Source organism: Panthera leo, chromosome F2, assembly GCF_018350215.1.
Source record: "Panthera leo isolate Ple1 chromosome F2, P.leo_Ple1_pat1.1, whole genome shotgun sequence".
NCBI lineage: Eukaryota > Metazoa > Chordata > Mammalia > Carnivora > Felidae > Panthera > Panthera leo.
Genome location: NC_056695.1, coordinates 42,723,941 through 42,746,256, shown reverse-complemented (window position 1 = coordinate 42,746,256; position 22,316 = coordinate 42,723,941).

Here is a 22,316-nt window from a genome sequence, read left to right as displayed (position 1 = left end):
GCTTTTTAATTTTTTTTCAACGTTTATTTATTTTTGAGAGAGAGAGAGAGAGAGACAGAGCAAGAGCAGGGGAGGGGCAGAGAGAGAGGGAGACACAGAATCCAAAGCAGGGTCCAGGCTCTGAGCTGTCAGCACAGAGCCTGATGCAGGGCTCGAACCCACAAACTGTGAGGTCACGACCTGAGCTGAAGACAGATGTTCAACCGACTGAGCCACCCAGGCGCCCCAATAGGTTAATTTTTAATTTAACTTTAAAATTCAACATTTTATTTAGTCACCTTAAATTTGCATCCAATAAAAAACAAGCCTTGTACTTTTTTAATGTACATACAGTGTTATATACTATATATACTGTATGTATATTTGTGCTGTGTATATATATATACACACAGCAAATACATAGATAGTACATGTTGTTGAAAAACCACATTCTGATTGTGCACATCGGCAGGCGAATCCTCACTTCCTGATTACAAGTCAATCATGTTTTTGTGACACAGAGTCCTCATGTAAGCTGTGGTTAGTATAGCAATATGGTACCAATGGGGTAGTAAGAAGTTATGTAAATGGAACCCGGGTATTAGCTTCAGGTGACACAGCTTTTGTGAGCTGGTCCTGTGAATTCCTGACCGGAGTGATTTGCTTCCACGTTTCTTGCGTTCCTCAGCAAGCCAGGCGCATACTTGTTTCAAAGCTGTTGCGATCACAGTTCCCTCTGCATCAACAGCTCTGGCTGCCAGAGCAGGGCTCACCCCCGTTTGGTTCAGGGCTCTGCTGGGAAGTCGTGTCCTCAGAAGGCACGCCCTGCTGGTACCCACACTCGGAGCCCTGTCTCCTTCTCCGTTTGTTGTAATGTGTGATACCTATCACCGCCTGACATTATATGTCTATTTGGTTATTTGGCTTATTGTGTCTCTCCTTCATTAGATTGTAAACTTCACAGGGGCCTTTTGTTTACTCCTGTATCTCCAAAGTAGAGACTCCGTATTTGTTGAATGTGTAAATGAGTACATGAATAAACAGAGCCCAAGTTTGACTCTTGGCTTAAATGGAGCACAGCTTGAACGTTTCTTTTTCATTACTTCTGGCTACCTTTCTACCTGATAGTGGTAGTGAAGCGCCTGAAGATAACAGACATCTCTTTCTTTCTCCTGCGTTCCTGCCCCACCCCTCTCTCTTTCCCTCACTTGTTCTGTTTCACACTTTTCACATTCCTAATGGCTGACAGGGTCCAGGACCCTGAGGAGATAAATCTCCAGAGGGACCCCCTCCTACCTCTTGTCTCTCTCTGCCCTGCTTAGCGCAAGTCTAATGCAATTTTCTAGGCACACAGCCTTTGAAGGTGCTTTCTTCACCTGGTCGTATCACTTGGTCACATGCTGCTGAGATGACTGTGGGCCTCTCACCCATTCCTGCCTACCAGGTCCTGCTGTCAGGTCTGAGTTACTGTGGGCTCACAGGTCTCATCCGAGTGTGATGACAGTCTCCTCCCCCGCTCATGCAGCAGAACATTTCTCCCGGAATATATTGCTCTAATCAATTTCAGGCATTGCCTTAGATGTCCTCGAAGCTTCCCAGGTACCATCTGAATGTACATTCCCATGAGACCAGCCCAGGACACCAGAGCATTTGGAAATTAAACTGTCTGGCTATGTACGTATTTCTGGGGCAACTCAAAGCACAGTGTAATTTCTATTATGGGACTGGGCTTGTGTTTGTCTATCACATGAAATGGCAGAAAAGGAAACACATTGATTTTGCAAATGTATACTTTTTTATGGTCTCTAAAGAAATGGAAGAAATGAGAGACTCCATTTGCTATTGCCATATGGAATATAGTGCGAGAAAAATTTACCAGCCTGCAAACCTGCAGTTCCTGGTCTTAAATCTTACCTATGAATTGTGTTTTTCTTCTAACAAATGGAAATCCCTGAACATTTAAATAGAGGACTCACTGACTTGTCCCTTGAATTGTAGTTCAACGCAGAGACCCTTTTCACGAGATTAAATTGTTTAAGTCCCTCTAGCCGTGAAAATTTTTTTCACGCTCATCCAGATTTCTTTCCAGAAAGTGACTAGGTCAGAAGGAGAGACACCAACTTAACTTTTACGTCGATGACAAGGGCAATACAGCTTACTAGGGTGAGCTTTGATGTTGGGCAGACATGGAAGGGAATCTTGTACTCTTTCCCCCACCAATACTACAATCAAGGCAAGTTATTGAGAGAGGTGGTATTGAAGAGCAGAGAAGAAGATGGGCTTCTAGGTCAGGTGGCTTGAGTTTAAATCTTGTCTCTGCTACTTATGCTATGATCTTGGACAACTGACTTTACCTCCCTGAACCTCAGTCTCTTCTTCTGTAAACTAATGCTTTACTTAACTGGGTGGTTGTGATCATTAAGTGAAATAAAGTATATAAAGCTCAGTTTCTGGCACAAAGCAAGGGTGCAATAAATATAAGCTGCTACATCGTCATCATCGTCATCATTATCACCATCATCCTCTGTAACATTAGTAATTGCGGTATTCGGTAAGATCACACAGCTAGTTAGTGATGGAATCTTAAAAATCCCTAGTTGCCTTATTTCCAGCCAAGTGATTTTTCTATTGTGTCAAAATATGTAGCTTTGGGAAAAGATTGGGCAACAAGTTCAACAACGAGGGTGGAGATGATGATGATGATGTTAGTAATGACGGTAACCGCTTGAACCACAGCTTTCTTTAGACTAGTGGTTCTCAACCTAGGTCACAAATCGGAATCATCTGGGTAGCTTAGAAAATACCTGGATTTCACTCCCAAAGATTCTGATTTAAATGGTTTGGAGTGCAGCCTGGGTGATGGGAGTTTTTAATACCTCTTCCTGATAATTCTAATGTACAGCCTGGGTTGAGAACCACCGGTTTAGGGGCACCTCTTACAGCTTGCTCTTCCGTGACAATGGTCAAGCCAAGATCAGGCTCTGGTGCCCCCATAAAGGAAGGCCAGAAGAAAAGTTTCATTCCCTGGCCCCCAAATTACCTGTTGTTATGAGGTTGAGAGGATATGAGGTCAGTTCACCTTGCTGGACACCTGGAAAGGAAAGTAGCAGCTGACTACCTCTCCACTTGGGACCACCTGCCCTGTAGTCTCTGTGGGTGCCTCTCCCTGCACCCAGCTGTCAGCTAACCCATAAGCAAAGTGTGTACCTGCATGTGGGCCCGCACATGTTTAAAAGCATGTTATCCTGGAATAGCCATGAGAATTTCAAAATGTGTGTGTGTGCTTGCATGGGTGTTTATAGAAGAGTGGGATCATTACAATCAATTTTACATTCCCCTGTATTTAATTATATTCAACACAAATCAGCTGAATATTGAATAGGAAGATGACCATGATCTTGAGGGAACCTTGAGTTTGTTCTGAGCCACCAGGTGCCACCATATTGCACACCTAGCTAATGGCCTTCTGTTTAAGAGGGCTGGTCAAGTCCACTTCAGGATTCATGGCCATTATTTGTCAATACATGATCCCCTCTGTACCTGGAGGTACACACTGGAGCAGGGTCAGCCTGGCTTGACCAGATCTCACAAGCTTGAGCAGATGTCCCCAAGTGATGTGTCAAGCTTGGGGAAAAGAGATTCAGCATGTGTCCTTAAGGAGTGGGGAGTTGAATCTGGGGCAGCAAATCCAGGCCAGGGTTCTAGAGCAAGAATCAAGGTGTGGAGTCCAAAAAAGGTATTGTGATACCAGAAGGGCAGGGATGGGGGTTAGAGGAGCTAGAGAAACAGGAAGCGTCTTGGAGCCGTTCTGATAAGCAGTCCCCTTCATTTGTAAGGGAAGCAGGGACCAGAGTAAAGTGGACAATTATCATTGTCTATGTATCTATTGTAAATTATTTTGCCTCTTGGAACCCTGAATGCTTCAGGTAGCTGAAGCTAGTGATTTTATCAACCCACTAATCTCTTTTAGGTCACTATGGGGTCTTATCCATGGGCATTTGACCCTTCTGGAGTCCTCTCCAACCTTCTTTTAGTTACTACTTCCCAAGTCAAGCCTGCCTCTCTTCCTTCCCCGTGTGCCTTCCTCTGACGAGCTCCTCTTGTCCTTGCCCTGCTCAGGGCCCATGACCAGGGACTGCCATGTTCACTCTGGGCCCTTGTTCAAGACTCTCTCCTCCCTCCCCCAGCCTGTTAAGTACAAGAAGTCAGCAAGGTTTCCTGTTGGAAAGAGTGGATAAACTAACTTATACTGCAGTGTGACTAACTTAAAAGAGCTTAGTATGTTCCTCTTTAGGATATTTGCATTTTGTGTGTATGTTGGGGGAAGTATACTACAGGGAAAGGAATTTTATTTTTATTGATTTTTTAATGTTTATTTTTGAGAGAGAGAGAGAGAGCATGCAAGCAGGAGAGGGACAGAGAGAGAGGGAGACACAGAATCTGAGCAGGCTCCAGGCTCTGAGCTGTGAGCACAGAACCTGAAGACCGGCTAGAATCCACGAACCACAAGATCATGACCTGAGCTGAATTCGGGTGCTTAACTGATGGAGCCCTCAGACGCCCTGCAAAAGGGATTTTAAAAAATAATTTCAGGGGATGCCTGGGTGGCTCAGTCGGTTGAGCATCCAACTTCAGCTCAGGTCATGATCTCACGGTTTGTGAGTTCGAGCCCTGCATCGGGCTCTGTGCTGACAGCTCAGAACCTGGAGCCTGCTTCGGATTTTGTGTCTCCTCTTCTCTCTGCCCCTCCCACGCTCATGCTCTGTCTCTCTCTGTCTCTCAATAATAAATAAACGTTAAAAAATTTTTTTAAATACAATTTCAGGTATCTGTCATTAGACCAGTGACAGATGATTAAAGATTTTTGAGGATTTTTGAGAATTTAAAAACTTAACACAGGCACTCCCTAGGCCCCTGAGACAAGAACGATCTTCCCCATGTGCAGGTATACACAGACATCCGGGTGTGATGAGCCAGTGGGGTAGGGAGGAGGGAAAGGCGCACCATATAGAATCAGCGACCTGGGTCTGGGCTCACGCTCGGGCACTAGCAGTGTGGGATCCAGGCAATCCGCCTGAGCTTCCCAGGCCTTGCATCTTCATTGGAAAAGTTAGCTCTGGGGCCCCCAGGTGGCTCAGCGGGTTAAGCAATCTTGATTTTGGCTCAGGTCATGATCTCTCAGTTTGTGGGTTCCAGCCCCGCATACCACCCCCTCTGTCCCGTTGAAGCTCCATACAGCCAGCACTGAGCCTGCCTGGCATTTTCTCTCTCTCTGTCTCTCTCCCTCTCTCTGCCCCTCCCTCTCTCTCTCTCTTTCTCTTTCAAAGTAAATAAATCAACAAATAGATCAAGAAAGAAAGAAAGAAAGCTTAGCCAGCATTTAAAGAATACCTTCTAAGTTCCAGCGCAGTACTAGCTAAGCCCAGGGGGGCAAGGAGAGAGCATTTACTGAGGAAGGTGAATCCCTGCCACAAGGCTTTTCTAGCCCTACGCACCAGTGGGCATAGAGGACGAGTGAAGGAAATGAATGAACTTTGCAGGGGGTGTTGGGGAAGCCTGCCGAAGGGGAGCTTTGTGCTCACCTGGGCTGCAGAATGCCCCGAATGTCCGGTACTGGGGACAGTGCACGGGGCGGTTGGAGCCATGAGCTTTGTGGAGTCATAGAGCCAGCTCGAATCAAGGCTCTGCTCCTCACTAGCTGTGTAACACTGGAACATTATCTGAGACGTGGGGATGATTACATATATACCCCATAGATGAGAAGTAAGCTAATACAGGTGAAATGGTCAGAATGGTGCCAGCTTTTACCTTTTATTTATTGAACAAATGGTCAAGACGGGGGATTTCCGGGAAAAGAGATTGGGGCGGCATTCTAGGCCTAGATGGAGGGAAGGCAGAAGTACAAAAAGAGAATGATGTGCCTGGGGACTAATGGGCACAGCAGAGGTCAGGGACCTGGGACATGTGGGAGGAGCGTGGGGAACCAACCTGCGGAGGCCAGTGGGGGCCAGACCTTGGCAGGCCCCAGGGGTGCTCCGAGGGGTGTGGGCTCCGTCGAGAGCCTCAGGGAAGCCAGTCATGGTGGTGAAAGTGTTGGAGGGTTATACCAGGAAAAGGTTTCTGGCAGGGTCATGAAGGTTGGGCTGAGGAAGGGAGACAGGTAACAGGGGTGTGGGAAGGTTCAACGAAATAATGAGTGTGAAAAAAGCTCATATTCGTGTGCAAAGTGTAAGACGAATAGGAGAGGTCCAGGGAGCCCAAGGCTGGGCTGCCGACAACCCCCTAGGCTGGGAGAACCCTGGGCCCAAACTATTGCTGCCAGAGCTGGGGGGAGGTGCGAGGGTTGGAGTGAGGCTCCGGCCACCAGCCCACGCCTGTTTGTGGCAGACTGCTGCAGGCCACAGCAGTGGCAGACAAGACTCATCGCAAAGGACTCCTCCCCACTCAACCCTGCTGCCCCTGCCCCCCACTCCCCTACCCGTGCAGTCTCTTGAATGGGAAACTTCTCATCGTGGCTGTAGGCAGACGGAGAATGAGGGCTCGAGGAGTGGCCTGGACTTAAATCTGCTTCTCTCTCTCTCCTTTTTAAAAGTTTTATTTATTTATTTTGAGAGTGAGAGAAACACGGGGTGGAGGGGCAGAGAGAGAGGGCGAGAGAGAGAGAATCCCAAGCAGGCTCTGCACTGTCAGCACAGAGCCCGATGTGGGGCTTAAACCCACGAGCCATGAGACCATGACCTGAGCCCAAACCAAGAGTTGGATGCTTAACCACAGAGCCACCCAGGTGCCCCAAATCTGCTTTTCTTAGTTACTAGCCCTGTGACCCAGGCAAGTGACTTAACCTCAGTCTCCTTTGGCCTCACTTTTCACATCCATAAAATGGGGTTAATGAGAATGCCTACCACATAGGATGGCTCTGAGGATTAAATGGAAAGCACTGGCATGGCATCAGGCACACAGTAAGTGCTAAATAAGTGTTTATTGGTTGAAATGTGTAAAGTGATAATAAATGCACCTACTTCAAGATTTATTGTATTTATTATGAACAAAGTATTTAGGGTAGTGTCTGGAATACAACAAACCCTCAGTTAGGTTCACTGTGACTATTAGTATTGTGACAGATGCCCCGGAGCCCAGGGAAAAACTCAGGGGGAAAAGTAAAGGGGTGGATGGGAAGGACATTTTCCCTGTTCCAGTGAATCTACTTGAACATGAGTCTTGCTCTGTTGCATTTCTAGTTGAAGTTTGCTTCGGACGTGTTTATTTGCTGATCATTTTCTGCGTGCATAGATATTCACCTGTACCACTTCCATCGCTGGAGAGACAGGAAGCCCCTACTCCTTGCACTGGACCAGCCCTTTATCTGCCTGCAGCTGATAAAGTGCACTTCTGCTCAGAGGCAGAGGGATGGACTAGGCGATCTCCTCTTACCCTAAAAACTTTTTCTAAACAGGACACATCAGATTTCCATAGCTGCCTCGCACAGAGACCTGCCTTTCAGGCCATTCATCACAACGGCTTTGCAAAATAAATGTAGGCTTGCTTCTCAGTGTCCCGGAGTCGGAGCCGGAGCCGCCCTGGGTTTGCAGACAGGAGCCAGAGATCCAGAACCGCAAGAGAGAAGGTAATCATTTGGCAAAAGAGAGAAGAAACCAGGCAAATGGAAAGCTGGGGGCATCAGGATATCCCTCCTGTCCCTGATATCCCCTTGACCCTCTTCCATGTTGAACAGCAGGGCCACCCACAGGAGGGCTGGCCTCCTCTGGGGAAACTGGGGAAGCCCTGGGCGGGTGGGGGTGGGGGATCCCAGCTCTGTCTAGAGCTGCAGGATCTGGGCCTACTCACTTAGCCATGCAAGCTTTTCCTTATCTGTAAGATGAGAAGATCAATTTGTCAAGAGTGTTTTTCAGGGTTCATGAAGTAATAGCCTTCTTTCCCTTACTTAGGCAAAGCTTGTTCCCGCCCTGGGGACTCTGCTCCCACTGTTCTCTCTGCCCAGAAGGCTCTCCCCCCAGACTCTTGTCACTACTTTCTTTTCATCATTTAGGCCTCAGAGCAAACATCTTTTCCTCAAAAGGGCTTTGTTTTCCTCACCACCTGATCAAAACCAGCCATCCCCTGACACTTGCATCACATGACTTGATTCTATTGTTTAACCCTTGTTTATTTACGTGGTTATCATCTGTCTCCCCTGACTAGAAGGTTAAGTTCCACAAATACATACTCACTGCATATGCCCATCTATTTCTGAAAATCAGAATTCTCTAGGCTTTTATCATGGACAATAACTTTATATACTACTTATGAAAACCCATCTTTGATGAAAATATCTATAGAGGCATGCTGTTCTGTCACTTTTATTTTCTTTTCATTTTCTTTAATGTTTATTTATATTTTTGAGAGAGAGAGAGACAGACAGAGTGTGAGCAGAGGGGCAGAAAGGGAGGGAGACACAGAATCTGAAGTAGTTTCCAGGCTCTCAGCTGTCAGCACAGAGCCTGATGCAGGGCTCGAATTCATAAACCTCAAGATCATGACCTGAGCTGAAGTCAGATGCTTAACTGACTGAGCTACCCAGGCACCCCTGTCATTTTTCTAAATATTCCGGATGCTACATCAGCAGGAAAACCATAAACTTGCCCCTTTCAAAGGGTGGCTTCAACTGAGTTAAATTTTTGTGCTCTGCCCTGGGCTTTCACTGAAGGACGCTATGAAAAACTACCTTAAGAATCCTTTGTTATTGGAATAGTACCAGGAAGACAGTACATTACAGCCCTAGGAGCCACTATGAGAAAACCCCACTTTAAGAAATTCCTTTCAAATTTCAACCCTCAGCAAAATATTCACTTCTTTGAGGAGCTAGTATGTATTTCATCTTCAAGAGTTGAGTAGCAGACTGTATTTCTCTTTTCACGTCAGCTGCCAGGAAGCTCAAGGCCAAATGTTTAACTCCTTTATAGATAGTAGCTATGTGAGACTTATTGGCCTGCATATTTGCACTTCTCTTTTTCCTCAGTCTTTACTTCTTGCTTTATATTCATCCTCAGTATGCTTAACGTCTGAGAAGATTTAAAAAAAATGTGGCTTAGAAAAGGGTAGGTACCAATGAGGCTGGCCTATCAAAACTACAGCTTAATCATAACAGGGGGAGAACCTGGCGAGGACACTGCTGCCACAGCCTCTGGACATGGGTCTCTGTCACTGCAGGTGTAGTCCTGAATAGGAGCATCTGCTGGGAGAAGACTGGTCAGACCCTCACAGCCAGGGGAGAGTGCAACAGGGGAATCTGGCCTTCTAGGCATCTGTATGAGAGATGGCCCTCCCTCCCTGCCAGACTCAAACAGGAGGGGATTCCTCAAATATGGGAAAGGGCTTCAGATATTAGACAGCCCTCCCCGCTGCCCTGCAAAATAACTATTCACCAGAGTTTATTTTTATTTGGAAGGGTTTTTTTCTTATATACTTCAAAACCTTTGTGGAATGAAGGGGGATAGAGGGATATCAATAAATACATAAAACAGATGTGAATTGATCCATGCCAAAAGGTGAAAGAAACTTTTCATTTCCTTACTTTTCTAAATGAAAACCTGTTCTGGGTCCCATTCCCCGATGTCAGTGAGAAGTTCAGTGTCAGTTACTTATCATGGCTCCTTTCTCATTTCTTGTACCACGAGAGTCCAGGAGGCATAATTTTCAGAAAAATTGAGGGCATGGCATCCGTTCTCTGGGGAGGGCTCCCCGGTGGTTGCCATGGAGATGCCCATTGCCCATATGCCTGGGCCCTCGCTGAGGTGGGCAATTCCCCTGGTGACACCCACTCCCTCTAGGCCAAGCCCTGGGCTGCATTTGTAGCTAGCTGGGCCACACTGAGGTGAAAGCGGAATATTTTAGATCCATCCGATGGGTAGAATCACCTCTAGGTGGAAGGAAGGCAGGCCGTACAGGCTCACGGAGGCCAGAACACAATGCTGGGCCCTCCACTGTGCATTCTTCTCTCCCCGGCCCCACCCTGCCCTGGCCCCAGGGTCCACACGCTCAACCATCTTATACCCAACAGAGTGGCGCACCCCTGACACATTTTCTTCAGCCTCTTCTCAGTCTGCATATGAGGGACACACAGAGTGTGGGACAGCGGGGCACTGTTCTCCCAGAAAGGAGGAGGAAGGTGACAGTCTATATTTTTAAACATAAAAGGAGGCTGGATTTGACCAAACTCCTCACAGCCAGCAAATCGCCAGGATGATACTGGGCTACCACGCTGTTTCCAGGGCAGCAGTGGCGAACTCTCCCCACACCAGGCAAGAACAGAACAATCAAGGTGTATCAAAGACTGTTGCTCTCCTGGACGCTTTAAATTACGTCCCCTGCTGGTGCTCCTGCCCGGAGCTCCCAGCATTAAAGTGGCTTGTGTTGCCATCTGAACACCAGAGGGCGCCATTAGCTTAGTTTCTGGATTCTTGTCCCTGTAAGAACCAGACAGGTGTGAGGCCGTTAAACAAACTGCAATATTTTAGATCCATTTTAGAGCCAGTAGTTGGCCCTTTGCTGTGAATTAAGGTTACCGGCAATAAAGTAGGGCAGAACCTCCTTGATTCCTTTCTGCCCAATCTCAACGTAAATAAGTAACTATGAGGCTGGTTTCAATGGTTTCCAAGGGACTGATAATTCCAGGCCTAGGGGCAAGAAATAGTGATTCTGGGCATGAGAAGCATTGGACCTTCTATGAAGGATGAGGAAGGCTGTTTTTCAGTTTTATTAAGATGTAATTGACATACAGCACTGTATAAGTTGAAGTTGTTCAGCATAAGAGGGAGTCTTTTAAATAATTTCAGTGAGAAGTGTTTCCAGGTTCTGCGCGTTACTCATCTCAAAACCAAGCGGTAGATTCTTTCTCGCTCTGTAGAGCCACAGCTGCTGTCAGGCCTCCCCTTACCGAGTATTCTTCCCAGAGCTCCCCTGGCAACCGGCCCATCATAGAGGACAACATGAGGCCGGGTCTTCCACTGGGAGTTTGGCATTTTTGCGAATCTGGCCTGAGCCAGAGTAGACTTATGGAGAAAATGCTTGGTCAGCAAATGAAAACCACAAAGAAGATTTCGGGGATGTGTGTCCGATCAAAGCTTTTGGTCCATTCCATGGCTTTTTTGTTGTTGTTATGTGTAAATAGATTGAACTTACAAATGAGTCTCCTGGGGCCTTGAAAGCTGGTCTCAGCAGAGTATTCACCTCAAAACACTGGTAGTGGTTATGGTTTTGAACATAACAAAAACACATTTTTAAAAATTTGTAAATTATAAGAAGTGCACTTGTCATGATGAGCACCGGGTGATGTAGGGGATTGTTGAATCACTATATTGTACACCTGAAACTAACATAACACTGTATGTTAACTAACTGGAATTAAAATAAAAACTTAAAAAAAAGAAAAAAAATCATAATTCAGACTCTGTTTATTCATGTATCATTCAGTCAATTACTGGCTATTTACCACTGGGTCCTGAAGATGCCTCCTTGGGAGATGACTTCAGTGTGGCCCTTTGCCCTGGGGCTGTGTGTTGTCTTGTGGGAGATAACTACATGTAGAAGGTCATTGTTGTACAATGGGTAAAGACTGTAAACAGTATTCCGGACAAAGGAAACAAACCTATTGAGGGTTAAAGGTGGCTTGCTCTTTCAATAATTTCATACTTAATTGTGCACTCATTCTTTCCACACATATTATCACGTAGGGTTGTGAGGCAGTGAGCACACTCCAATTGTAGGCGCGTGCAAAAGGACCCACAGTAAGGTCAGAATTGCCTGGCGCAACTGGGGCTCTAAAAGCTCTTAAAACTAACCAGCCAAGGCTCACGTGCGGGATGAGGCCCACAGTGAGAAGAAATTTCTGGGAGGCTCTTCCTGCCCATGTGGGCTGGCATGCACTGGCTGGTATGGATTACCAACAGGAGCAACAGAATGCTGCATGGAAAAGCCTGGAAGTTTGAGCACATCTCTCCTTGCTCAGAGAATTCCTTCAACGTGGTTGGTTCGTGCAAACTCTAAGTGTCACGTGTTTGGTTTTTTTTCCTTTTTAAAAACGTATATATTTTTTTCATTTTTAGAGAGAGAGAGAACAAAGGAGGAGCAGAGAGAGAGAGAGAGAATCCCAAGCTCAGTGCAGAGCCCGACCCCGGGCTCGATCACACGAACCGTGAGATCATGATATGAGCCGAAGTCAAGAATCGGACGCTTAACTGACTGAGCCACCCAGGTTCCCCTCGCATATTTTAAAAATCAGTTTCTGAGTGAAGAAAATTTATTAAATATCCATAATAATGAGGAGAGGGAAAATGCTATTAGAAACCGAGTTTTGTAAAATCTGTATCGTTTCTGCTTTTAAAGATTGGGCAGCACATTTCAGATCAAGGTAAGGATGCCTCATCCAAGAATTTAGCCTGATTCAAAGAAAAAATAAGCATCAGTTTCCCCAATGTCGGCAGGCTTTTCTATGTGATGAATGGAGGCTGACCATCATGGTTGACTTGGTCTTTTTGCAAAGCATTGTAATGGGCCTCATGTCGTTTGAGCATCAGTAAGGAAAGAAACAGGAGGTGTTTTGATTTATATAGTAAAGTAGGATTCTGAGATTCCCAGGACAATCTGTGGGGAAAGGCGGAGGGGGATGGATGAGGAAACATGGCAGAAGCCAGGGGGATGGCCAGTAGAGATGGCCAGTGGGAAGGTCTCAGAGGTGAGCCCACATGAGGATCGTTAAAGAACAAAGACATCTGATATTGCCTTTTATGTTGTCTTCTGGGCTGTGTGACAATCTAACTTCTCCACGCCTTCAGTACCAGCATGCCATATGTGGTATCCTTGTGTGCTGTGGGGAAGCAGAGGTCAAAAGGACAACTTTCAAGGCAAGACGGCAAGAAGAAACAGTCCTAGGAGGGCAGAAAACAGTGAGAATTCAATATAAATAAGGCATTGGAATAAGAGGGATCTGGGAGAAACTGTCTCCAAGAACCCCCAGAAATATCAGGAACAGAAAAGATGCTGGTTTTCCTATGTAAGACGTAGATTCTGGGTATTTTAAGGTTAATTATTAAAGAAAGGATGCCCCCACATGGCAGCAAGGTGCACCAGCACCCAGCTGGCTGGCCTGTGAATTACACCACCTTTCAGACTCTCCTAAGATTTTCCCACAGGCTCTTAATTCATTTCCTTATAGGTATTCAGCCACCTGGTTCTGAAGCATGTTAGCATCCCATGAGAATAAATAGCATGGATGGAGTTTTTCTACATTAAAAAATTGCAGACACAGTGATTTGACAGGAGCGAGGAAGAGGGTGAGGAATAACTGGGTTAAGTTTGCCTTCTATGTATTTGAGTTTAATAAAAGAGAGTCTTGAATGAAATAACCACACTGAACAGTTGCTGCGAAGGTCTCTTTGTGGAAGAGAATGGCAGCTTGAATTAATTGGCCTATTTTTTCTTTTTTTTTAATCTCCAGCCGTGTGAGAAAGATAACCACAGGACTGTGGTAATTATAGAGTAATCAGAGTGATTTGTTAAAGGTAAACCTAGCTGGTGGTACTAGGGATTCTGTAAACATTTTGTCACTTTGCACATTTTGCAGACAACTTTTAAGGGAGCATCAGCTTGTTTAACAAGTTCCTTGGGTGAGCTCTGTCATTGGATACACGGACTTCAGCTTTTAATCCTTCTTCCATTTGAGCTGATGCCTTTAATATTTTTTCAGGCATCAATTATGTGGCCAGTGCAACATGTCCTGGGGAAAACTGGAAGGCTATGGTCAGGGCTCTGGGTCTGGCTGGCCCACGGGTTGGGTTTCCAGAGAATGGCAGCAATGAGCGGTCGCCTCCTGCAGCCCACTGTTCCTTTACTCTTCTTTTCTCCAGGTTCTTTTGCCTGGAATGACTGATATCATTACAGTAGGTGAGCACACAGGCGAAGGAATTAACAGAAAGGGGCTTTGCTGGCGGAGCCATGTATTCCAAAAAAATTAGGGAGGTTTTCCTCATTGGTTTCCTATTTTGTGGCTATATGCAATGCTAAGAAGTGTTAGACAATCTTTTGACAGAAGTGTTTTTTTTTTATGTCAACCGCATCCCTTAGAATTTTATGGGGGCAACCCACAACACATAGCCCCCGCACAAACACTCCCACACACATACACACACACACCCTTCAAATAAAACTTTTCCATTAGAATATTTATCCTATGCACAGGAATTCTGATCTGTTCTGTTCTGCTCCATTCCTTTCTTTTGCTTAAAAAAACTGCTGATCATTATCTATTGCTCTGATGTCACAACCCACAGTTTGTAAACTACTGCGATCTAGACCATTTGGCATTAGGTCACAACAGTAAAGCTGTCAATTTGTTTTTTAATACCGCATGGCAGGTAAATGATTAGAAGAAGGCATTAGTAGGAATCTCTGCTCTTTGGTCAGTCCTTTTCCTGCTCTATTTAATCATCCTTAAATAAAATCACTATGACCTTCATGAAGGGGCATCCGCCCTTCTCTTACTTGGTTGAATGGGGGTCAGGAAGACAAGGTTTTTCAGCCCAGCTCTTGTCCCCACTCTGTCACCAACTGTGAGACCTGGACAGGGTCCAACTCACCCTCATTTCTTTCATCTGTAAAATAATAGTACTATTAACAGCTAAAGTATTTCTATGCGCCACTCACTAGTCTAAGTGTTTTACATAAACTAATTCACTTAATCGTACCGCAAAGCTGTGAGTTTGAGGCTATGTTGACCCCACGTTATAGCAAAAAGTAAAGACCTAGAAAGGTTAGGAGATAGGTGAAGGCTGCAGACCTACAATGGCAGAGACAGGATTTGTGCCTGGGCAGCCCATAGCATTATTCTACACTACCTATTTGGGGCCAGTTAAGCTGGGTGGTCTCCTAGGCCTTTCTCAAATATGAGTTTCTGTGATTCTCCTTGTCATGGTAATTCGGAGTTTCTCAAAAGTGAGTCTCACGGAAATATTGTCCCTGTCGGTCTTCAGGAAAAGTTCTGTGATATATGACCTTAGAGAATATATGTCTTACATCTGTACGACAAACTCCAAGCACTGTTTCTTACTCTAGAAAGAGGTTGTGTGTATGTGTGGAAGTGGTCAGAGAACATGGAAGGCAGGAAAGTTGATAAAATCACCCAAGGAGGTTTTTTTCTTTATCCTTCATATCCACATATACTACAGCCTTTCCCCCTGCAGGACACATCAGGAGCTGTGGTCGAGGCAGGCACCATCAAATATGTCTGTTACAGTTAAGAAGTAGAGAAGTACAGTTAAGAAGGCAGTCAGGCCAGCCTTCCTGAAAGGACACATCCGTGAGCAGGAAGTAGGTGGCGAGAAAACACAGGCAGGTTCAGAAGAATCAGAAGAATCCAGCCATGTGTCAACACAACTGCCAGGCGTGTGCTCAGGAGTGATGGAAGACAAAGTTAAGGCTCAACGTAGCAGGCCTTGAATGCCAGAAGAAGCCAAAATGCCTATTGAAAAGACCTTTAGCATTAAAATTATACTTTCAAGTATTATTGAGTTACACTCCTCAAGTGATATTCTTGGCACGTTGGATACTGCCTAATATTGCTAAAATATGAACAAACTTCTAAGTGCGGGTCAAACAATCCATGGCAGCTATTTAAACCTTCAAAAAAAAAAAAAAAACCCATCAAGGGAATCATAGTGTTGGCTCCATCCAATCGTAAAAATGCACCCCACAGAGAAATAATCAGTATTTATTTGATGCTATACTTAAATGAATATCAAATAATAAAATCCTTATGGGGAGATAGGGTTCCCCCCCCCCCACCATCAGGGCCACTGTGGGAAAATAAATCTATCAAGGGACACATTTAAATAAAAAGAAAAGTAGATTAGTTTCAAGTGGTAGGGTTTTGGGGTTTTTAAGGAGAAAAATATTTCAATTCACTCGGTGCTTAAATAAGGATCAACAGGAAAGCAAAGTTTTTTTAATGTGCTTCAGTCCCAAATTGTTCAAGGACAGGAATAGAAAGAGTGGTGGAATGAGGAGGAGAGAGAGGAAAGGAAGGCAGGGAGAAAGAAGAGGGGCGGGGACAGAAGGAGAGATTGAGGAACCAGGTGTGGGGATGAGAGCCAGTGGCCAAGCTGAGCCTGAAGAGCATTCTCGAAGGATGCTGTGATGGGAAAGTCTCAAGGAGTCAGGGAAGTGGAAACAACTGAAGGCGAACTGTGGTGATCTTAACTGAGGGAATAAATAAGAGGAATTGAGGATGGTTCACATAATATAGCTGGAGAGGTGAAGAATTGGATTTTAATCCCCAAAAGACTAATATGAGTTTTCCACTTGAAACTTGTGTAGATAGGTATAAATTCACCCTTAGTTGCGCTTATTAACAGAGTCTGTGCAAAGGGGTTAAAAAGCCAAAATTGTAAAAAAAAAACTTGTCTAGATGTTTCTGCCTTTATAAACATTATTTTACAAATGGGCATTTCTTGAATTGTTTTATTAAATCTTTGTCTTTTTTTACTGAAGTAAAATATACACAACAAGAAAACTGCCCATTTTAGCAATTTTAAGCGTACAATTCAGCGGCATTAAGTATATTCATGTTGTTGTCTTATTGGGACCACCATCCATCTCCAGAATTTTCTCATTTTCCCAAATTGAAAATTTTTATTCATTAAACATTAACTTCCCATTCTGACCCCTACCCCTCACCCTGCCCAGGCCTTTGGCAACCACTATCTACTTTGTCTCTGTACTTTTTCTGAAGACCAATTCATTATGACTTGTAACTGTGACATTTCATAATCTTAGCATTTGGGAAGCAAAATCAAGGAGAGAAGTCTTTTTGAGGAAAGGTAGGGCTTACACTGACTTTTCGAACCTTAAGTTCCATATTTATCGATTTCAAAATGAAATTTCAACCATTTCTCAGATTTAAAAGTGTTCATTTAATTAATGCTAAATGAAGAGGCAACGAATTTGACTTTATTTTTAGTGATTCACAGACAAGATACATTAGAGTATTTATTGTTTTCTAAAAGTGCATGAAATTAAATAGTTACATCAGTCATTTCTATTTGACTGGAATATATTGAAACTAGTCAGTGTAGGCTCATGCCCTAAATATTAACATAAAACAAGTGAAATTGCTTCTAAAACAACTGAGGAAGCATGCACTATTTTTGATGGAGTAGTTAGTTGTTCTTTGCGACTTCTTTTACAAGTTAAACCTGGCCTTTAAACAAATGGAGAAGCGAGCAATAAACAATAGACACTGAAATCATTTAGCTAATACGATTTAGAGTTCTGAAGCAAAAATAGATTATGATACATTCATAGTAAATGTGACGTTCTTAGTGCATGTAAATAAACCCTGAATTTGAGAACCTTTGTTTTCCCAGAGCCCTAGTAAATACACTTTTAACAGAGATCTCATGTAAAGTAGCCATATGCTTATAATTATCCAAATATTGTAGATCCCCTGTGTGAGATTTCACATCTTTATTGCTTCTATTTTAATGTTTACAAAGTTGGTAGTAATTTTTAAAACCAAATCTGATCCCAAACAGGAAAGACAATTTCCTATGTAATTGTAATTCTCTATGCGAGATTTGGCAAGGAGCAAATCGTTTCTAGGATTTAATCATCTTTACTCTTGTAAGCATCCTCTACGCTCATTTGAGAAGGCACTTTGTCTGCTCAGTTTAAGTATCCCAATACCTATTGGCAAACTGCAATGTGTTTTTAATCTAGAATATTTGGACAAACATAAAACATGTCGAATCATTACAGAAGAAAAGTGTTGCCACCAATCCACAGTGAAATACAGTAAAAGCTCACTATGTCAAACACATTTAGCCTTTTGAGAGGAGTTGCTTAACAAAAAGAAATTCTTAAGAGGACAAGAAAGCTAGTCAGACTGACGTTTTGAAATGTAATTTTGAAAAAAAGTAAAATGTAATTTTGGAGCAAATGTATAAAGATTGAGAACTACTAACAGAACTATTAACAGAACAGAGAACAGAGAACTATTAACAGAATTATTTGAGACTTAAATCCAAATGGTCAACTAATGAATGACCTCCATACTTACTAAACGTCTGTAATAAAAATTTATATGTGCTGTTGTATGTGTAATCTGCATTAAAAAAAACCTAGAGGGACAGATTTTTACCTCCATCTGAGGGGACAAACGTAAAGTTAGAAGATTTTGTGTTCATGGAGCTAGAGAGTGAGACAGAGGTGGGATCTGGGATCAGAACCATCAGCTCCAATCCCCTCCTGTTTCTTTCACATCCGTAGTACATAAGATGTCTACACCCTGCTTCATTCTGATGCAGTTTCTGTCTCCCTTCCAGGTTCCAAACAGGCTCAACGTTGCTTACATCTAGAGATCTGACCAGATTAGGCACATTTGGCCTGCTATGACTGTAGACAATTAAATACACCTGGTTCGCGTGGGGAATGAAAATTATTTGCTCATTAGGAATAAGAATCACTAATTTGAGAATAAAGTTGCATACTATGCATTTCCTTTACAGCTTTCTCTTAAAAATCAAAGCATTTCTCGGGGTGCCTGGGTGGCTCAGTCGGTTAAGCGTCCGACTTCGGCTCAGGTCATGATCTCGCGGTCCGTGAGTTCAAGCCCCGTTTTGGGCTCTGTGCTGACCGCTCAGAGCCTGGAGCCTGTTTCAGATTCTGTGTCTCCCTCTCTCTCTGCCCCTTCCCTGTTCATGCTCTGTCTCTCTCTGTCTCAAAAATAAATAAAACGTTAAAAAAAAATTTAAAAAAAAATCAAAGCATTTCTCGAAGTTTTTGGCAGGTAGATTGCCCCTATTTCATGGCACAGTGTGGACCAATGGTTCTCCAACCTAGGCAAGCATCAGAATCCCCCGAGGGCTTGTTGATGTGTAGGTCTCTGGGCCCCAGCCCCAGAGTTTCTGATTCAGTAGATCTGAGGTAAGGCCCAGGAATGTGCATTCCTAAAAAGCTTCCCGGTGATGTTGATGTGATGTCCCTGGTCCAGGGACCACCCTTTGAGAACTATTGGTATTGGCAAACTACAACATGGTTGGACATCTCTGTGCCACGCGGTGCAACCAAGCAAAGGAGAGCAGTGAGTGGCTGATGTGACACTCCAGTGGGTCTTTGTGCTTCTCGCGACATTCAGAACTGAAGCTCATGTGCCCTGCCAATCTCAGTGCTGTCATACTGGAGGCAGGCGTGGGACTGGCCACATCTGAGTCAGCCGATGGAGTGGGGAAACCGAGGCCAGAGAGGTTGTGAGTAGGATACCAGCAGGCACGACGCTTCATTCTGTTTCATCTAACTTGTCTGTGATTCATTCTGGGAAAGAATGGGAGTGCCAAGCCAACAAGCAGAGGAAACAACAGAAGAACCAGAATCATCAGTCCCAACACAACAGGAGGCTGTCAGAGCTGGTACCTCCCAGTCTGAGGTGTGAAGAAGAAGTTGTATCTTACGTGTACCCTTTCCTCCAAGGTCTTTTTCCCATAGCGTTTGGTTAGGTTTGCTTTCGTCCCATCCTCTGCCGAGAATCGTCACCTTTTTCCTGCTGCTACATTTTTCACTCTTTAAGGAATGTTGTTCATTCATGACTCTAAGCCAATGGCTTCTTTTTTTCCTTTTGGAAGGAACTTTTCTGCAGGTGAAATTTTCTGAAAATGTCAAAAACATAAGAGCGGGGCTGCTCAGGTTGGAGTGAGTATGGTTGATGTGAGCCTCACCTGGCTGGCTTCCTCCTCAACACTTTAAAAAAAAATTTTTTTTTAATGTTTATTTATTTTTGAGAGACAGAGAAAGAGACAGAGCATGAGCGGGGAGGGGCAGAGAGAGAGGGAGACACAGTATCCGAAGCAGGCTCCAGGCTCTGAGCAGTCAGCACAGAGCCCAATGTGGGGCTGGAACTCATGAGCTGTGAGTTCATGACCTGAGCCGAAGTCGGACGCTCAACCGACTGAGCCACACAGGCGCCCCTCTCGTCAGAACTTTAAACCCACTTATTGGACCCTTTCTGTCATTTGCTTACTTTTAACCCAAATCTACCAATCTTGAATCTCATTTCTCTTGGTCCACATAGGTCACAACTAATCTTATCAGATGACCAGTTTATCAATTTATGCAGAATAGTATAACGCTGGTCATAAAATACGAATGGGGACTCTACTCAATAACATTTGTATTTTAACTCCAGAACCTTTAAAGAATGGTTACCTCACCTGTGGGTGGGGCCCACATTAAAATTCAAATCTCTGCAGTTACTTAAAAAAATTCTATTTATTTATTTTGAGAGAGAGAGAGAGCAAGCGAGCGAGCAGCGGAGAGGCAGAGAGAGATGGAGAGAGAGAATCCTAAGCAGGTTCTACTCCATCAGCACTGGGCCCGAGGCAGGGTTTGAACTCACGATCCGTGAGACCATGATCTGAGCCGAAACCAAGTGTAGGACACTTAACGGACTGAACCACCCTGGCGCCCCTCTTCAGTTACTTTTACTAAAGTTGCTTTCCAAGTGACATTTCAATTAAAAATGACATAATAAAAGATACAAACTCCTTTATTTAAGAGGATCTTTCTCCTTGGGTAAATATGAAATTATAATTTAGAGACAATGGCAGCTCAGATTTCAGATAGTAACAGGCCATTTCTACTTGTTTTTGGTCCAATATTTCTGGGCAGGCACATCTCTCACCTATGGAGACTTTGTTGTCAAATGCTACACACATTCGAGAGTCAAATGACTCTCTAATTTCTTAAAATCATGTTCATAGATGTCCCTATCCCTCGCTGATCTTGGCAAGCTCCTATCAACATTCTGTGTCAGCATGGTTTGGGTGCTCCAAAGATAACTCCCTCGCTGTCCACAGGGGGGCAGGACATACCATACTGCACGTTGTCCCTATTCCCTTCTACGTGGGGGAAAATCTAACCGTGGAAAAGAATGCCCCAGGAAACTGCTAAAGGTGCCTACGCCAGACCTCAGTTCAGCTCAAGAAACTCTTACCCCTTTTTTATGTTCTTCATAGATGAAACCACCGAGGAAATATGAGAGAATTGAAGACTGGACTGAAACTTAACTCCTATCTACTATTTCAAATTCTCAAAATGTTGTGAGAAGATCTAAAAGCATATGTTCACTTGTAGTTTTTTCTCTGTATATTTTTACCACATACACACACACCCACACACACACACACATGCACAGCAAAGGCCTTGGCATGGCCTTACTAACATTGGGGTGAATTCCTATTTGAAACGTATCCATGAGGGAGGAAGAGATAAGACTTTATACATGACTGGGGATCATTGCCACGATATTTGAAATATGAGATGTTTTTTAATATATGGGAAGCCTTGGATTAGGAGTCACAATGACTTGCCTCCCAGGCCTGACTAGACTACTGACCAACGTTCGACCTTGGGCCCAGCCCCCGAGTTTATTTGCTCACCTGTAAGTCAGAGCTGCAGCCCATCAGGCAAAGGGCAGCCTACACTTTCCTTGCATAGACCAGAAATGGGTAGTTATGTAGGAGAGTAGTATTCCCCTCCCCACCGCCCCCCTGCCGGGGGAATCTTAGAGCTGGGAAGACAGACCACATCCTTTGTGGTCCCTGTCTCAGTGTCATTTACACTAACACATGACTCTATCTAGTGTGCTGAGAGATCCCAAGCCACAGCAAATAGGCTCATTACTTTGTTTCCTGTTTACCGATAACTTGTAGCTGATAATGATTGCTGTGAGCAAAATGAAGAGAGAACACGCTGGGTTGCAGTTACAGGCAGGAAGCATTCTTATTGGATGGAGGGTCTGAAACCATGAATCATCATTAACCAGACTCCATACTGATAGAAATTAAAACACTGATAACACAAACCACAAGTGTTCATTTCCCCGAGGGAAAGGATGGAGAGAGACCACAAGGAGGAAGCCTCTTCTGGATGACACTCAGGAGACAGATGTACAGAGCCAGAAGCGGGGCCAGGCCAGGAGAGACGGCGTGCATCCCAGGGGTGACAGGTAGGCAGAAGGGGGGAAATGCTGCTTCTGCAGGTGAGAAGTGACTTTTGAGTCTGTGGTTTTGCAGAGGTGGCATGTGCAGGCCTGGAGAAAGGGGGTGAAGACCTGCAGAGAGGGGCAGGAGGGCACAGGGGAGAGATGTGGGGGGAAATGGGCTTGGCCTTAATACAAAAAGCAAACAAAAGAATGAAAAGAAGGACCAGCAGATGTGCTTTGGGCATAATGTTAAGTGACAAGGGCAGGATACAGCACGGCATCTACCCCTGGATTGCAGTAATATGGAAATGAT